General features: G+C 38.4%; 1 non-coding gene across 1 annotated transcript; it reads left to right on the plus strand.

Moving 5' to 3' along the window:
* Positions 1 to 5,963: 5,963 nt before the first annotated feature.
* On the plus strand, positions 5,964 to 6,069 carry LOC132162686 (small nucleolar RNA R71). The gene has a single exon (XR_009438264.1). It is a non-coding gene; the product is annotated as a small nucleolar RNA R71 (small nucleolar RNA).
* The last annotated feature ends 1,258 nt before the right edge of the window (positions 6,070 to 7,327 follow it).

Here is a 7,327-nt window from a genome sequence, read left to right on the forward strand (position 1 = left end):
TGGCTACCATGAATATAATTTTCACAGAATTAATTCTGGAAAGGATTTGAATCCTCGCATCTTTGCTGCAGGTCCCCTTTACAGATCATAGCCCACCAATCATAATAATAATGATCATAATCATGATGCCACGAAATCAATGAAGTAAAAATTGTATAGAGCTTTGTCTGTTTGTGAGAAATGAATGCAGTACCCTCTCCACCAAGATGTTATATAAATGTGATTGGTAGTGGACAACCAAAGATTAGGTGCACCATTTGTTAACTCTGAAGACCAAGAAAATGTTAGTCAAGGTGTGAAAAGCTAGGGTGATGCTAAGGGTATGTATTACATTTTTTACCATAACATTTATTCCTAATAGTCTATAAAAAATATAGACTATTAGGTATCACTTTTTACACGTTAACGAACTGACATGGTAATTCACGCGACATTGACCACGTTAACCACTAAAATGTGCACGGTTACACAAGTTTAATTTATAAGGAGTTGTAGTAAAAATTATACTATTCCAAACATATTCTATGATGTTAAAATAACGAATAACCTACATTCTTTAATCCAAAAAAAAAAATCCGTCTTCCAAAATATAGGGCTCCAATTTTTTTTATATATTAATTGGCTATTATTATTATTATTATTATTACAAAAACATAAAGAATCCAAGTATCAAGTTTTGTATTGTGGCATACACATGGTCTAATTATCTATACGATACTTTCTCATCATTTTATCTTTCATACAATTTTTATTTTTATTTTTATTTTTTATATCTTGTTCATTATCTTATGGGTATAAAACTTATAAGCAATATTAATATCCTTACATAATTTCAAATCATAGTAAATTAAAGAAAGTATTTAAAGTGTGTACATATTTAGTAGTGAATTAAGAAGGGCCTGTGAGGTTACTCAAAAGCGAAAAGAAATTAAATGAGATGTGAGCCTGCTGCCTGTACGATGGACTCATTTATTTGCTGTGAAGAAGCAAAGCCTCTCCTTTACTTTACCGCCTTTTTGGGGTAAAAGAATAATCTTCTTCAAAAATAAAAAATAAAATAATAATAATAACAGTAATTATTATAAAACTACCGTTTGGCATGGACTATGGAGTTCAGCAATCTGGTGACAGTGGTACCCAACATGGCAACATTCTTTATATCGTTGGAAGCGTCAGTCTGCAGGCATTTGACAGGACAAGCCCACGTACGTAGTCGGTTCTGCTTCGACTGTACACACTAATGGCAGGCGGCGCCATCAGAAGGCAGCTAGCCCTAGCCAATTCTCTTCTACACTAGTAGAGTTACGTCTTATGCCTTACGTCACACAACACTTTTAGGTAGTGTTTCGTAAATGGGTTAGTCAACTTATCGTAGTTGAAGTGATTAATTTGAAAAAAAAGTAAAAATGCTTTATATAAAAAAAGTGAAAAAAAATTGTATCAAAAAATGAAAAAGTTTAGTTTTATAGTGATTTTTTTATTTGAATAATAATAAAAGGTGAATAATGTGATATAAAAAGTAAAAAAATTAGAATTTTTTGATACTGATGTGATATAAAAAGTAAAAAAGTTAAAATATTTTGATGTTGTAACGAGGGAAACCCAACTCATTTACCAAACAGAGCCTTAAACTCTATTATTTGTTATATAGTAAATGGATAAAAATCTATTCACCTTATAAGTAGACTTATAGCGTGAGTGGAACAACTTAATTTGCTGCACCAAGTATATATATGAGTGAAAATGGTGTTCTCTCTCTTTTTAGTTTTATGTGTTAGGTTTTTGAGTTGACTAATTCAATGATAAAATAATTACGGATGTAAGTTGTTTTAGTATTTTTGAGAACAATTTGATCAAGACATAGTTGTAAAGGACTTCTCGAGAAGCTCATCTGTAATGGAGTCTGAAGAGCCTAAAGACAATGTGTTCAGTGAAGACCATTGACACGCTATCTGATATGACGAGATGTCTAGAGAAGACCTATAAGACGTTGATAACTTTAATCAATCAAGAATAAAAGATATATATGATGTTGTTAAGTTTAATCAATTAAGAAAATAAGCCAATCGAAATTTCATTAATTTGAGTTAAAATCGACTCAAGTATTGGATTGTGGTGAAACTAGAGGCATTAGAAAGCTAACTCAATATGCGAGAAATCTTAGTGAAACACAATTTTTCTAATTTTAACGTTTACTATACCAAAATCGTCCCACAATATTGGCCCGAGAATCTGGGCGAATTATATCCGAAGTTTCCTTCTCTTACTAGTTTTGTTTTTTTTTTTTTTTAATCTTAGTCCAACTTGTATTAGGTTTTCTTGAAATCTATTAATGGGACTTCTAAGAACAAATTTTTAAGGGTTTCATATTATATGTTGAAAGGTTTCACATTATGGTAAGAGAGAGGTTTAGATCTAGAGCTTCAAGTTAGTTCTCTCTTAGAGTTTAGGTTATTAATAATCACCAACCATGAAAATCTGTTGAAACCATATTAGAGTTCTAATGGTAGATCATAAAGAAGAATTGTTCAGAGGTTCTGAAGCAATTGCGGTAGGAAGGCAAGTAGGTTGCTTGTCTTTGTATGCAAGGAAGTTTTTTACAAAGGTTTTGTAAGTGTGATTGCTTGTACAACTTAATTCTTCATAGTGGATTGATTTTCTTAGTAGACTGCCCAAGAGTGGTTTTACTTTAGAGTAGTTCTTCAAAAGGTTTTCATTTCATTACCAAAATCTCTGTGTCAATTGCTTTACTGCTTTTCATATTTCGGTGATTGTTTGGTTGTGATTGGTTGATTTTTTTAATTTTGTGTTATATTGGCATACACCTATTCAACCTCTTTCTAGGTGTTATTGGAGTCTATTTTGTATCTTCATTATGTGTGAGGTAAGTTATTTAGATGGTGAGTACCACTCTAGTAGAGTTGTCCACCATAGAAAGAAAAAATTGTTATTGATTCAAAAACCACGTGGAACAACTGTAGTGACCCAAATAATTAATTAGGCTTATGACAGCTTGATTAGAGAGTTAATTGGACTTTGGGTCACTAAGGACACTTAGAGGGGCTTTTTTGGAATTTCAAAGCTACAATGGGCGAACACTCGCGTGGGGGACCACACAAGCGCTCGCTTGGCAACTGTACACGAGCGCTTGTGTGGGGACCAAGCTAAGCGCTAAGGGTTGTCTCCCACAAACGCTAATTTTATCGTCTTCAGCTAGACTCTCCACAACAGGTGTGTTGCATGATCCACACAACATGCAATAGTAGGCAAACGCACCAAAAGAACCGGTGAAAATGAGTTTCTCTTGATCTAAGGAATAACCATCAAGCACACAGTAGTAAGGATGTCCAGCTAACCGTTCCACCCTCTGATCAAAGAACAGGGGAGGGAAATGATCTTTCCTTGTTGTGGCATTCACTTTGCAGTAATCAATGCACCCCTGCCAGCCTATCTGAACACGAGCTGGGACAAACTTGTTGTCCTTATTTTTCCCCACGGTCACACTTGGCCACTTAGGCCACACATGAATGGGTCTAACCCATTTGCTCTCTGAAATCAGATATACAGTGCCTGCATCCAAAGTTGATCACTTCAGCTCTTGTAACCTCTTGCACGTCCGAGATAGGGCCCAAAAATTTATACGTTAGGGTGTTAGGTAAAGGCTTTACATCCAACTTGAAAGGCTTAGCTGCTAATGAATATGGGTTGGGAAATGATATCTCAGTGGATTCCCCATTCTCCTGCTGCATCTTAGGAATGGGTTCCAAAACGGCTTTAACTTGCTCAACTAATTTGACAAAGTCCAGATCATATCCAAATTGAGCAAAGCATTCTTGCACAGGATCCTCCATACTTGTCTCACTTACAGTCTCAGCGTGCTCAAATAACCTCTCAATGTCCAGATTACCTCTAGATTGAGCAAAACACTCCACCTCAGAATCCTCAATACTAGGCTCACTGAAAATACCAGCTTGCTCAAGTAACCTGTCAAGGTGCAGATCACCTCCAGGTTGAGCAAAACACTCCACCTTAGGGTCCTCAATTCTAGGCTCATACAAAGCACCGGCTTGCTCCAGTAACCTGTCAAGGTCCAGATCGCCTCCAAATTGAGTGAAACACTCTCCCATAGGGTCCTCCATGCTTAACTCACTAGCAGTCTCATCTATTATTTCTTCAATTAAGCATACATTTTGGACCTCATCATAATCAAGTGGCTGCTTGTTGATGTCAAAGATGTTTAGCTCCACTGTTATATTCCTAAAAGAAATCTTCATTACCCCAGTCCTACAGTTGATTAGGGTGTTAGCCGTAACTAAGAAAGGTCGCCCTAAAATCACCGGAATTTGGCTCCCAACATTTTGAACTGGTTCTGTGTCTATCACTATGAAGTCCACAGGGAAGTAAAATTTATCTACCTTAATCAGCACATCTTCAATGATTCCCCTTGGAACCTTCACAGACCTGTCAGCCAATTGGAGTGTCATAGATGTGGGCTTTAATTCTCCCAACCCCAATTGTAGGTAGACTGAATAGGGCAGGAGATTCACACTTGCTCCAAGATCCAATAATGCCCTTTCAATCCAGCTGATGGACTCCCAGGATCCTTATACTCTATGGGCAGCTTGCACTGGCGGATAGAGCTGACTTGCTCGGTCAGACGCACCTTCTTCGGGCATTTGTCATTCTCTTGACATTGATCAAGTCCTTTAAAAACTTGGCATATGAAAGCACTTGCTGGATGGCATCCAAAAATAGGATGTTTATCTGAATTTGTTTAAATACCTCAAGAATTTCAGCAAACTGTACAGTCTTCTTCGGGTTCTTCAATCTTTCTGGATAATGAGCTTTTGGGACAAAACTCCTGGGGGAATCATCAACAATGGGCGTGACTATGGTAGGCTCAGCATCTCTTTCCTCACTGTTGGGACTTTCTTGCCTTTGCGGCATAGCAGGATTCTCTTCTTCTTGAACCACTTTATTGTCCACTTGTCTCCCTGACCTAAGTGTGACAATTGATTGCACTTATTCTTGCCTGTGCAGGATTTGAAGAGTTTCCAACCATAAATTGTCCCTTAGGGTTGGGCACTAGCTGACTTGGGAACTTTCCCTTCCCTTTTTCACCCAAGTGGTTTGCTATTTGTCCAATCTGATTCTCCAGCTTAGCAATTGCTTGGGTGTTTACCATGTTCGCTTCCTCACCTCACTTATGGATTGGCCTGTGAGCTGCATGAACTCCTTGAGAGTCTGTGAGATGTGAGATTGGAATTCCTTGAGAGTGTCTTCCAAAGACGACTGAGAAGAAGAAGCTGGCACTTGATGTGGAGCTTGGAATGCAGGAGTTGGCGCTAGATGAGCCAAGTGACCTTGATTTTGAACCGGCGGAAGAAATCTTAGAGGGTATTGATTTTGAGCATGATGAGGGGCTCCTCCCTGATTCATTGGTTGGTTCTGCTTCCATGAAAAGTTAGGGTAGTTCCGCCACCCTGGATTGTAGGTCTCTGACTAAGGTCCACTTGCTTGCTTCCTATAATCGTTGAAAGCATTCACTTCTTCCATTGGGCATTCGGTAAAAATCGGTAAAGATAGACAATTCTGTGCTAAGTGTAAAGGACTAGCACATATGGAATAACTATCAACATTAAATGCACTGGTTGCATTGATGGACTGGCTCACAGAGAGAGCATCGACCTTCTTGGTGAGAGCATCTATCTTCATCCTTAAATCTGTGTCTTCTTTTAATTCATAGATGACTCCTTTCTTTGGGATACTGGCAGATTTGTCCCGACAACTTGAAAAATTTCACTGCTGCGAGTTCTTGGACAACTTATCCAATGCTTTGTATGCTTCATCCCCCGTTAAGCTTAAAAATGCCCCCCCTCCTCCCCCCATTCATAGACTCGATCATACTACAGTTGGACTGAGTCAATCCTTGGTAGAAGAACTAAACGAGTCTCTATTTCTCATATCCATGTGGAGGGCATTTTATCAGTAACTCTTTGAACCACTCCCAACTCTCAGAAAACTTCTCATCCTCCTCCTGAGTAAAAGAACTAATTTCCTTTTGGCACTCATTGACTCTAGACATTGGGAAAAACTTATTCTAGAACTTGCTCAACAATATTTCCCACGATGTGATGGATCCAAGCATGTTAGAATCCAACAATGGCTTGGCTCTTTCGTGAAGAGAGAAAGGAAACAGTCTCAAATGAATACTCCTTAGAAAAATTATGAAATTTAAATGTGGCGCACATGTCTTTGAATTTCTTCACATGACTGTAAGGGTTGTCCAACTCTAAACCATGGAATGAAGGTAAGTGTTGGATGGCATGAGGTTTAAGATCAAAGCGCGTAGCATTGGTTGGAGGCAATACTATGCATGAGAGAGAGTTTGTCGCAACGGGTTCGAACAATTCCCTATGAGATCTAAAGAGGTCCACATTCTCAGGTATGTTATCAGGTTGGTCTCCCATTTCAACACTAGTCTCTAACTCAGCAGGTGTTCTACGACTTCTCCTAAGAGTTCTTTCTAATTCGGGATCTAAAAGTGTAAACTCTATGTTCAAGGATCTCCGACCAAGCATACACCAAACAAAAAATGCTAAAATAAACTAACTAACAAAAACAAAATATTCACAAAAATAAGAAATGAGAAAACGGAAAATAAAATAATCACAAAATGGACTGAAAAGAATTTGCATAACTTTTACTTAGTTGTTGTCGGTCTATTGATACTGTCTACAGAGATGCACTCGAGCACAGGTGAGGTGCGTCACGTTTTACTGGTGCTATGCTGGTGCGCTCGAGCGGCAATTGTTAAGTGCCAAAATATTCATATTTTAGCCCTTAAACTTATATGTGTTAATTCCTTAGTGTTGTTAGTTTATGCCATTTTATTCCTTTTCTGTATTTTCTGTGTCTTTGTAGGCCTTTGGAAGAAAAGGAAGTAAACCAGGAAGTATTGAGCTTAAAGAGCAATTTTGGGAAAAGGTAGAGGCTCTGCTAATGCGATCGATCGCAAGGGACCTGCGATCAAGCGGACTACAAGCGGAATGACCAGACGAGCGCAAGGCGTGCGCACACAAGGAGACTCGATTGCAAATGTGCGATCAAGCGTACACGGGCTGCGAGCGATCGTACCCATGCGCTGGAGAACAATGAGCTGCGGCCAGAATGCCCTTTCCTTCCATATTAGGGTATTCCCAGTCCCACTTGTAATAAGACTAAACCCTGCTAATTTTTTAGTATTACTAGTGTAACAAGGACTTCTAAAGGCCTATAAATAGACCTCTTAGTTTCTAGGAAAAAGTGTGGAGAAAGAGGCACAAGC

This window comes from Corylus avellana, chromosome ca9 (assembly GCF_901000735.1).
Source record: "Corylus avellana chromosome ca9, CavTom2PMs-1.0".
Classification (NCBI taxonomy): Eukaryota; Viridiplantae; Streptophyta; class Magnoliopsida; order Fagales; family Betulaceae; genus Corylus; species Corylus avellana.